Source organism: Protopterus annectens, chromosome 5.part0 (genome assembly GCF_019279795.1).
Source record: "Protopterus annectens isolate FY-2018-M chromosome 5.part0, PAN1.0, whole genome shotgun sequence".
In the NCBI taxonomy this organism is placed as follows: domain Eukaryota; kingdom Metazoa; phylum Chordata; order Ceratodontiformes; family Protopteridae; genus Protopterus; species Protopterus annectens.
The window spans coordinates 1,793,526,457-1,793,538,613 of record NC_056735.1 but is presented as its reverse complement, the minus strand read 5'-3'; the positions used below and the strand labels follow the sequence as shown (position 1 = coordinate 1,793,538,613).

The 12,157-nt window shown below is 45.5% G+C and overlaps 1 protein-coding gene across 1 annotated transcript in view; it reads left to right on the top strand.

Moving 5' to 3' along the window:
- SUCLA2 (succinate-CoA ligase ADP-forming subunit beta) overlaps positions 1-12,157 on the top strand; it is a 730,522-nt gene that overhangs the window by 399,576 nt on the left and 318,789 nt on the right. The gene's annotated exons all lie outside the window — the stretch shown is intronic.

Below are 12,157 nucleotides of genomic sequence, written 5' to 3'. Positions count from 1 at the left end.
CAGGACCGTCCAAGGCATATGGAACCAGACTGAGACCTCACTGCATATCAATGTCCTGGAGATGAGGGCTGTGCTGTTTGCGTTGCAAGCACTTCAGAGCCTTCTTCCCGTCGGGACGAATGCGATCAAAACGGACAACATGTCTGTCGTTTGTTGATGTAGCAAACGAGGGAACCAGGTCCTATCCACTTTGTCAAGAGGCCATGAGGGTTTGGGAATGGGCGATTTCCACCAACCGCTTTCTCGTAGTGACGCACATTCCAGGTCGGTCCAACATCCTAGCGGACAGACTGAGTCGCACCATCCTTTCCCTGTACGAGTGGTCTCTGAATCCCAAAGTAGCGAAGCAGATCTTCTCCAAATGGGGTCAACCTTGTTGCGATCTTTTCGCCTCTCCTTCAAACACGAAGTGCGACACCTACTTCGCTCTACTTCTTCCACCCGGGGAATCCCCAAGAGACTCTCTGGTGCATGCTTGGCCTCCCGGTCTTCTTTATGCTTATCCGCCCCTTCCCTTGACGCTCAAATTTCTGCAGAAAGCCAGACGGTTGGGGTGCACGATAATCCTCATTGCCCCATTCTGGCCTCGTCAGGCATGGTTCCCTTATCTGTGGTCTCATCTACTGAATCCTCCCTGGATTCTAGATCCCCTTCCGGATCTGATATCTCACCCCCTGGGCCTACCAACCCCGAACCTGGACAACCTCAAGCTCGCAGCTTGGTTGATCCAGTTCCACTGTTAGTTCGGACTGCCGGTATCTCTTCCCAGGTCAAAGCGATCCTAGTGGCTGCCCATAAGCCGTCTACTAGGAAGGTTTATCATAGCAAATGGAAACGTTTTTCTATTTGGGCTGAACATCAGAACCTGGATCCTTTCACAGCTCCATTACCAGCTGTGCTGGATTTTCTGTCGGGGCTGTTTGATAAAGGGGCTAGCTCTTCCACAGTCAAAGTACAGTTGGCGGCTATTGCTCATTACCACGTTGGATGTGATCTTGGCCCACTAACTTCGTCCAGATTATGTAAGGCCTTCTTAAAAGGCACCTTCCTACTAAGGCCTCCGGTGAAAGATGCGATTCCTCCTTGGGACTTATCGCTGGTGCTCCAGGCCTGATATTGTCGAGTGCTGGACTACATCTGCCCCCCCTTCTTTGCACTGCATAGTTGCACCTGCAAAGAAGAAACAAAAAAAAACAAACCTGTCTCTCCTCCTGATCTATAGAAGGAATTGTTGAACTTTTCGCAAGCCCTCTTCAAGGCCTTTGTGGGCCTTAGGCCTCTGACAGATTGAGCTGCTTCCCCTCTGCCCATGCTTCATTCCCTTAGGAAGAGACCTAGGCCCTTTGAGCCTGCTGCCTCGGTAGATCTTAAATTCTTATGCTGGAAAACAGCCTTCCTTGTCACTATCAGTCGGCAAAAAGGGTTTCGGAGCTTCAAGCCCTTTGTGCCAAACCTCCATACTTAATTTTCCATAAGGGTAGGGTATTCCTCAGGACCAATCCCTTTTTCCTTCCCAAAATTGCTTCCAAAACTAATACTAATCAGTCTATTAATTTGCCAGTCTTCTTTCCCAACTACCAAAATAAGGGCAAATACAAGTTACATTCTTTGGATGTACACAGACAGTTGAGATTTTATCTGCACAGGACAGCCGGTCATAGATGTTCTGATCAGTTATTTGTGTCCTTTGCTAAATCCAGTTTGGTGAAAGCCATTTCTAAAGTCACACTATCCAGGTGGGTTTCTCAGTGTATTCTCTTGGCTTATGAGAGTTCTGTTAGGCCTGCTCCTCAGGGAGTCAATGCCCATTCAACTCAGTCTGTCTCTACCTCTGCTGCTTTTCGGGCTAGAGTTTCGTTGGATGACATTTGCTCGGCTGCCACGTGGGCCTCATCTCACACTTTTTTATTAATCACTACAATTTAGTTCTGGTTTCCAGAGGGAGAGCATCCTTTGGCTCCGCAGTGCTCCGGAACATCCTTCCTTGAGGGCCTCCCAAGGTTCAGGTAGCTGGGGACTCTGTCTCATAGGTTGATGCACAAATGAAGTTAACTACTTCAGATCAAGAAGTTATGTTACTCACCATAATGTTCCATCTCAGTAGGTAAACTTCATTTGTCAGCAGCCGTCCCTCCCTCCTTCCCCCTGTCCCTTGCAGATGTTCTTTGATACTCCTGCTTCACGGTAGTTGTAACCGGTTACCTAGACAGGTGGTGATGTCAAGCCTTATTTTAGGCAAACTCGATCTGAGGTCAGAAAGGGATGGCAGGGAGTTATGGGTAAGGGGGAGGAGCTTGGAGCTCGGATCTTAGTTGCTGGAAACTGCCGGCTCGGATCCAATATGGATCCAAAGATCCATAGGTTGCTGACAAATGAAGTTTACCTACTCAGATGGAACGTTATGGTGAGTACTTAACTTATTATTTTATCAGTTCATTTCAGTAGTGAGTTAAAGCTTATTCTATTTTTTAAGCCTTTTGTTATTTGAGTTGATTTATTTTAATCACATCTGAGAGCATTTGATTTATTTTTTCCTCTAAATTAGTGGAAGCCATGTATTGTGCCAAAACTGAAGCTTTAACTGCTTTTTGCTGAACAGCTACAAAATTCTTCCCAGCCAATGTTTTCTTCACTTTTCTTCACCTTTTCTGGTTGATTTTCTTTCAAGTTCTTTAAATTTCTTCTTTGCTGGCATCCAAGTGTACTTAATAGCCAGAAACTCAGTTTTACTCAAGCTGATAATATCACTGTCTGTTATTTCTTAGTTTCTTTTTTTTTTCACACAAGGAGACCTAAAATTAAATTGTTGATCAATGTGCAGCCATCTTGGAAGTCCCTCTTTTGTGCTTAAGTTTTGTACATATGTGATTTTTGGGAGATGAATTCCTGAAAGTGATCCCCAACTTAAGTATTTTGTCTGGGTACTGAACACTACTATAGGGATTGTTTTATCCGTCCAGTGTTTGTGCTTAAGGCTGTGTGTAGTGCTCTCTCTGTCTTTGAAAATGTATCTGGGAATTAGAAACTCAAAAGTGCTTACACATGGTAAGATTCCAGAGTCATTGACTACTGACTTTCCTTTGATGCTGAAAAAGATGACGGAGAAACTCTGGTGAGAGACTTCTGCTGAGTCAGATCTAGATGTCACCATTATCTCTCTTGATGAGACCATGGATTGTCCAGCTGCCGCTCCCCCATCATGAAATCTACACTTCCATCATGAATTACTAGTAATCCTCTCCAGCCAAGAAGGGTGGACTGTGGCTTGTAATTTTAGAGGGACCAGACAGAATACCTTAAATATTAGTTAGGGAAGACGTTCCTTGATGTCCTTCTATTCTTCTGTTGCAGTATTCTTGACTTAAAGGAGTTGCCTGTTAAGGCAATGACCTGACTGTCAGTATAACAGTCTTTTACTACCTAAGGTGTGCGGTACGTTTGATGTCTGTCGATAATGCATGTCAGCCATAAAAGAGACGTACGCACACACATCCCTCAAATCTTATTTGCCACCAGTTGGATTGCCAGTCCCAGACATTGTTCTGCAGTTGGAATCGCTATTTCTATGGATTAAGATAAGTACCCTGTTGGGTAAACCTTCATTTTTTTTTGCTATTTCTCTGAGTTCATGTCTTCCAGAAAAGGGAAATGTGACTGTGGATGACAGATTCCACACTAAGATGGTCCTAGCCTCTTTTGCATAGGCCCTCAACACGATCACAAATCCTATTCTATTTGCTAATCCTTTGTCCTGAAAGCTCTCCAAAGTCAGTTATCCTCTCTTGCGATATACCTCGAAAACAAACATCTGAAGCTTCTTGCTAAAAGTGCGATGGATGTTCCTCCAGACCAGATGACCGAGCCTTTAAAATGGAAAGCCAAAAACATAGGCCCATATCTGAAGTTGTGCCTCTCGAGTCTGATGTCTCTCCCGAAGTACATGAGAGCTCGAGATGTGCACCGACCGAGATCCAGATCCACAGATCAAGCCCGCCTCACAGGCAGTCTTGGCTGCAGATGTATGCATGTCCAGAGAGGCTTCTCAGACATCGGCCTCAGGCATCCAGGGGGAACTGAGGCTTATAGTGTCAGAGGGCCCTAGTGGGATTGCTCAGATTGTTGTTTGGGAGGATGTCAAATCTGATATTGTCAAGTGCTGGACTACATCTGGCCCCCCTTCTTTGCACTGCATAGTTGCACCTGCAAAGAAGAAACAAAAAAAACAAACCTGTCTCCCCTCCTGATCTATAGAAGGAATTGTTGAACTTTTCGCAAGCCCTCTTCAAGGCCTTTGTGGGCCTTAGGCCTCTGACAGATTGAGCTGCTTCCCCTCTGCCCATGCTTCATTCCCTTGGGAAGAGACCTAGGCCCCCATCTTACTTCTGAGGACTCCTTGTCTGAGGTGGAGGATGAGGAATTGGACTATTCCTCCCAAATTCCCTCCCCTTTGGATTATGCCTTCCCCGATGAGGACTTCAATGGGACAAATTTCCCCATGGAGGAGATTTCTTTCTGGGGTGTAGAACCATTTCAAGTGGGTCTCCACAGAGATGTTGAGGTCCAGAAGCGCTATTATGACCTCCTAAGTCCAGACGCTCTAGTCCTTCAGCCATCCCTCCTGTAAACCCTGTTTTTATGGATGTCTTTGCATCCACTTCCGTCCACCCAGACTCTTAGCCCTCATCTAAAAAAGTACCCAAGGACTGCCAGTTCCTTTGTAAGGCACCCGCTGCAGATCCTTTAGTTATTTGTTGGCTCTGATAAGACCTCCAGGTCCATTCACCCCTCTTCCTTGCAGGCTTTAGATAAAGAACAGCAGACAGTTGGAGAAACTGGGAAAGAAAGTCTATACCTCTGCTACCCTGGCTTTCAGAACTTTAAATTATCAGACACACATGACCAAGTACAACTTGGAACTACTGTCCCACGTCTCTAAATTGGTATCAGGTATGCATGACTCTGCTAATAAGGCCTTGCCACCTCCTGTCATGTAGCCAGACATTCTATCAAGTGCACCTATGATGCAGTAGAAGCCTTCTCTAGGGTTGCTGCTGCTTCTTCTGCCCTTAGAAGATTTGCCTGGCTAAGTGTTCAGCCTCTGCCTGAGGATATCATGACTAAACTGATGGATGCCCCCCTCGATTTATACTGCCCTGTTTGGGAAACCTTCTGCAGAGCTTAAGTCCCTGCAGGAAAAAAGCAAAGAGCTTAATGATCTCAGACACATTTTGGTATCCCCTGTGTCTAAATTTCACAGGAATTACTCTGTGAGGCAAACCTTCATACACAGGCAATCCAGAGTTCCTCAGTCTAGACCCCAAAAGAGGGCTAAGAAGACTTGACAGTTTCCCTCATCTTCTGTTTAGTCCCTCATAACCAAGCAACCTTTTCCTGACTGAACAGGCTCATCTTGGTGACTTGTGGTGAGAGACCTGGGTACACAGGTTGACAAAAATCTTACATTCAACCATCATGTAGCCGCAGTGCTCAGAATAGCCTTTTACGCGGTTCATCTCATAAGTAGAAATTGCATCTAGAAAAAAAAGGAGGTTTTTACCTTTCTGCAGTCCTCCCTCATTATGCCAATAATGGAGTACAATGCCCTGTTTGTTATGTACCTCTCCAAACACCTGCACCAACAGGAAAGGCCACTGAAATACCTCACAAAGAGAATCCATGGCTTCCAATACCTGTCCTATGAATGAGTCAGTTTATAATAGGGTTTTTAAACTAGTGTCAATTAAGAGACAGTTTAATATCTTGGTATTTTCTAATATGGATATGATGGTCAAACCAGTTCTTTCCCTTTCTGCTATGCCACTTGAACTTATTAAGGAAGATGCAGTCTCTCAAATCAACAGAATGAGGAGAGAGAGCCACCTGATCATCAGGCGTCACCTTAACTGTGCTGGATAAATCTCAGAAGATTACTGCTGACCTAACAGTTAGTCCTATCTATTGTGCAGTCCTTTTTATTTTTATTTATTTATTTATTTGGGGTGGGGGCTGATTTGTGACCTGGTGAAGCTTATCACACAGGGCTGGTGGCTTCTAGACTTGGTCATGGGTGGCTGAGTCCTAGACCTAATAGGTCTTTCCCTCAAAAGGAGTTCATTTCAGGGAACCAAACCATCCCAGATGGGTTTCTGGAATAGGCATGGACTTTTTTCTGTGCAAGTGATTCTGTAGCATTTTTCTTCAGAGAAGGGCAAAGGGGTGGTACTTCAGTCTTTTCTTTGTTATTCCATGGATAAAAGAGGCATTCATTTAATCTCTGATCTATGTGACTTCCACAGGCATATCCATTGTGTCAAATTCCATTTGGTGTTCATTTAGGCATGCTGTTGGTTACCTGATTGTTACTGGTCATGATGGAGGACTTCTTACACGTCATTGTTTTATGTTTGTACAGGAAGTTCCTTTAGTTCATTAGATGATCCTTCCTCTCTGTGCAGTGTGTTACTGTTTGGTCTCTAATCTGCACCTTTTGCATTTAACAGGATTCTAACTGTAGTTAGACCCATAATGAGGATGAACCTGCACATCATGTTTTATCACTGTGTTTAGTACCCAGCTTTCATTTCTGCTTGGCCAAGACCTTGTGCTTTTTCTACTGCAGGGTGCCTAGATGCTGTCTTTAGACACTGACACATTTTTGTCACATCATTGTGTTGGGACCATACAGGTGAGTCTTTCATTTCTCTCTTGGAGTGGGCATTGTTTTCAGTATAAAGTAATGCCATTTGGACTTTTTCTAGAACCAAATGTGTTTACCATGGTGATGTTCATCGTGTATACAGCTGCAGTCATAACAGATGGGTTATCCTGCCATCAGGCGGGTCCTCGGTCGGGAAAATTCCAAAGTCTAGGTCCGGCGTCGGTTGTCGTCGCTTCTTCCCTGACATCAGTGCGGCAGGGGTATAAAAGAACCAGCCGACACCATTTTCTTCAGTCTTTCTTGCCGCGCGGTGCCCGAAGCAGAAGCAGTTCGCAAGTGCCGGTCGGCCAGCTCCTGAAATTTACGAAAATGTTTCAGCCGAAGTCTTCTTGAAAGCTAAGTACCCCGTTGGGGAAACTTTTCTTGCCTCGGACCGATGTCAGACAAAGTTAATAATTGCATTTCTTGTGGAAAAGCTGTATGCATTGTTATAACTTGATATTACTTGTGAACCTCTGCTATCTCTGAAAAAACAAAAACAAAAAAAAGAAAATCTTGCTTTTTTCCCACTTTTCTGAGATTTAAAAAAGTTCAGTTACAGGCTTGCTGTTCTTGAACTGTTTGTAAGTTTCTGTGAGGCCATTTTTGCTTGGGCTAAAGGAAAGTCTCTCTGTTGATTAGTGGCAGTGAAAAACATTGAGCAGCTTCCCTGCTCCCCGTGGGAGTGGTTACTGACTTGAAACTGTAGTTTTATTGGCCGTATTGGGTCAATTCCTGGCTCTTTCCAGCCCCTGCTATCAAGCACGCTTTAGCGTGGAGTTGCCACTAGAGCTGCATCGGGCAGCTCTGGTTTAACAAGGTTAAACTTTTTCTGGCTCCATAAAGTCTGTTCTTCATTTTTTCCCTTAGAACTGCTCTACTAGTAATCTAAACAGTATATCCCTTAACCAAAAAGCGCAGCACTTGTTCCTAAAAAGCTTTTTTTTTTTTCTCCAAAAAAAAAAAAAAAAAAAGCTCAGCACTTGTCTTAAAAGCATCTTCTTTTCAGGCTTAGCACTTCTGTATTATACAAAGTCCCTCACTAGCGAACCCCCCCCCCCCAGAGTACCCACTTCCTTACTAAGTCCTCTCTTATTCAGTTACACCCCTAACTTCTTAATTTCTCTAGCATGTCGAAGGGCCAGATGCTGGCGTCCTCTCCTGTCCAGTTGGTGAATCTGGGAATATTGAGGCAATGTTACAATTGCCTCATGTACACAGACAACCCTCTCCTCCTCCCACATAACACAAATACTTGCGAGATGCAGCTATTTAGCCAAACTGGAGGCTGAGCTCTCTCAACTCAGGATTGGCAAGACCAGACAGGAGGAGAAGGCAACTACACACACCACAAAACCAGTCTCACATAAAGCTGTCACAACAATGAATCAAACACATAAACACACAAAGACATACAGGGAGGCTCTGATCAAAAATATACCTAAACAGTAGAGGCCTCCAAAGCAGACACCCAAGCAACTGCCACCTCATGACACACCACAGGCAACACATAAACCACAAAATCAGTGTGCAAAGCAGTCACAGCCCTTAAGGCCAAATACAACACCAAACATACTTGTCATAGGTGACTCCATAGTCAGACACACTTGACGTCCCACTCACCAGGCTGAACAAGGAGAGGGTCACAATAAGCTGCCTATCTGGCGCTAGAATCCGCCACATAACACAAGCACTCGGGTCACTCCACAGCAAGTACAAATATGACAGTCATTGTCCATGCTGGTGTGAACGACCTGAGACGTACCTCCCTGGACTACTTGAAAAGAGACATAGAGGAGCTCTCTGATTATGTAGCCCAGGCAGGTATGACCCTGACCCTGAGCAGCATCCTTCCTTCACCAAGAATGATGCCACAACATAGAGACAAGATGATCAGCTTTAACAATTGGCTTAATTTCTGGTGTCATTCAAAGGGGATCCAGTGTCTGTCTGCCTGGGATGACATGCTTGACAAGCCACGCTGCTTCGCAAGGGGCGGCTTGCACCTGTCACCCCTGGGATTCCGGATATTGGCTAAGGCACTTGCCACCCCCATAGTGCCTTAAGGCTCAAATTCTAAACCTACCACCCTAGAAAACAAAAATGGGAAGAAACAAAGGGTAATGCTGCTCAATGCCAGAAGCCTAAATCTCAAAATGCACGCACTCGAGGCCCTTCTCAGTATGGAGAACATCGATGTCTGTGCTGTGACTGAAACCTGGTTCAAGGCTCCTGAGAGCACCCCGGCACTATCAGGTTTTACCTCATATCATGCGTTCCGGCCCCAAAACCCAGACCACACCACAAAAGGAGGGGGGTGTATCCATATTCATCAAGGATACCCACACCTCCAGGTTGGTGGCAACGCACGAAGCATCGGAAACCATCCAGGTGCAATTAACCATAGGCAAAACTGCTCTACAATTTTGTAGCATGCTACAGGCCACCCTCTCAAACTCAAGAACCCCACACAGCCTTCCTAAAGATACTGGAGGGTATAAATGTATCTCCAAACACCATTATATTGGGTGACTTCAACTACCCGAATATAAACTGGGAACATTACTCAAGCCCAAACTTTCTAGCCCAAAGGTTCCTGGAGTTCAAAAATTCAAATGCCATGGAACAACTAGTCACCGTTCCCACAAGAGGAGAAAATATACTAGATCTCATCATCACAAACATGGGACAAAATGCTCCACACCGGAAGTATATCCTCATTGGTGAGATCAGATCATAAACTAATCTCACTGGATATCCACATCCCGCCCCCACCCGAAACAAAAAAGACCACAGTGAAGAACTTCTCTAAAGCAAACTTCACACTACTCAAGACTGGTGTGGTATCCTTCAAGGCCCCCGAGCCAGTGGAAACCACAACCCAAGCTGAGGAAGCCCTTACAAATGCCTTCTACGAACACCTCCAGGACTGCATGGATCAGGCAATCCCTAATAAAACCAAGACTCTTTCCACCAAGTGCAAACGTCCAGTCTGGTGGACCCCAGCCATAAACAAACTTTACAATAAGAGGAGAAAGCTGTTACATGATAGAGCAAAATCCATAAAAGAGAAGACACCTTTGATCATTTAATACGAGCACTCGTAAAATCATCCAAGGCCAACTTTGAGAGAAGAATTGCCATAGATTCAAAAGACAATCATAAGGCCTTCTTCAGCTATGTTAGAAACTCTCAGATATGCTCAGAATTAGTCCAAAATGATACAAAAATCACTGAACCCACAGACATTGCCAACATACTGGCAGACAGGTTCAGTGCAAACTTCACCCCCCTCTCCCCTTTAAAAGGAGAGATAACTATCCCAGCGGAGTGTAGCCTCACAGACATCTCAAATGCGCAGGTGAAAGCTGCTCTCTCTAAAGCTAAAAATGCAGCATCAATGGGACCAGATGGTGTCCCCGGCTGTGTGCTACACGAACTCAATGAGGAACTGAACCCGCACATAAGGCAGCTGTTTAATCTTAGCCTTACCACAGGATACGTGCCCAAGGAGTGGCGTACGGCAACTGTGGTCCCACTCCACAAAGGCGGTGCCTCTACAGACCCTGGTAGTTACCACCACATAAGCTTAACAAGCCTGGTCTGCAAAGCTATGGAGAGGATCATAATGGAACTCATAAACAAAGACATAGGGGACTTGCAGACATTGGACCCGACCCAGTTTGGCTTTGTCAAGGGCAGATCATGCCTTTTGAACTTGGTCGACTTCTTTGAAACAGTCACCAAGGCCATTGATGAGGGAAAGGCAGTCCATACAGCCTACCTTGACCTTGCAAAAGCTTTCAACACAATACCCCACTCGGGTATTATAGAGAAACTTACCAGCTTAAATGTAAACCCATATGTCACAAGATGGGTTGCAAACTGGCTAAAGGACAGAACCCACAAGGTTAGAGTAGCTGGTGCCATGTCAGACTCCAAGCCGGTCACAAGTGGTGTCCCACAGGGCTCAGTCCTTGGCCCCCTGTTGTTCGGCATCTACTTCTCAGAAGTACAGGCAAACATAGGAGGACTTTGGCTGATAAAGTTTGCAGATGACTGCAAACTGGGCGCCATAGTGGAAAGTACATTGGACACAGATATCCTTCAGAGGGGTCTCACGGAAACTGATAGCTGGTGCCAGAGCCATGGCCTGAAGTTAAATGCCAAAAAATGTGTAGTCATACCCTTCAGGAAAAACAAGGTAACCCCAAGCTACCATATAGGTGGCAATCCACTAAGCACAGAAGAGGTTATCAGGGACCTGGGGACCCAGGTTGACAGTGGCCTTTCTTTGACACTCACATTGCTAAAGTGGTTAGAAAGACCTTCTACATTGCCCACCTGATCATGAAGGGATTCACATCCAGATCAAGTGAGGTCATTGTTCCCCTGTACTCTTCACTTATCAGACCAATGATCGAGTACAATGCCCCATTCGGGATGTATCTCACCCGACACCTGCAGCAATTGGAGAGACCCCAAAAGTTCCTCACCAAAAGGATAAAGGAACTCCAAAATCTGTCATATGCTGCCAGACTGAAGAAACACCAGCTCTATTCAGTCGCATACCGTCTGCTCAGAGGTGACCTGTGCCTGACATACAAGGCCATGTCCAACCCGGAATTAATGGACATGCTCCACCTCAAAAAATCCAAATCTACCAGATCCACTAGAGCAAGCGACTTAAACCTCAGCACGGATATAAATAGGACATGCTGGAGGGATAGATTTGTCACCCAGAGACTCCCTATGCTGTGGAATAAAATTCCGGTCCATGTGAGGCAGAGCACCTCGCTGGCTCTGTTCAAGAGAAATCTTGACCTGTGGATGGGAGATCGTAGGTTTACCCCGGGAATCATCTCTGTGTCACTGCTGGACAGAGGCACAACAAACTAATGGGCACAGTATTTTTTAACATAAGGGGTGGCGTAAGCCACAAAACTCTGGGCTAGGCTTATAAATGCCTTAGGGCAGATAGCCTAGTATAAACCTATGAACCTATGGAAGCAAATACCGCATAAGGATTTCCATTCCTTCTGCATTCCTTGCTTAGGCCCAGACCACGACATCTCGGCCTGTAGTTTTTGTGCTAGATTCAACAAACACACTAAGCGTCGGGCGGAGTTCGCCCAGCACTATTTTGGTAAAAAATTTAATTACATTATGTCGTCGGATACTCCGACTACAATTTTGAGTAAAAGATGCAAAGATAAGGACCGACATATGAGGTCCGCGACTTCTACCGACACCACACTAAAGCCGGCTACAGGTGCTCCGGTTCTCAGCGAGGCACCTACGCAGCCCCTGAGTACCGATGCCACTTCTTTAGTGGTGTCTTCTGTGCCCGAGGTCGCAGGCTTCTCGGCCCCCACTCCGACTACAGATACCGACGCCACTCTTGGCGGGGAAACTCAGAATTTAGACAGACCTGCCACCTCTCAAGGTGTCTTCAGGCCT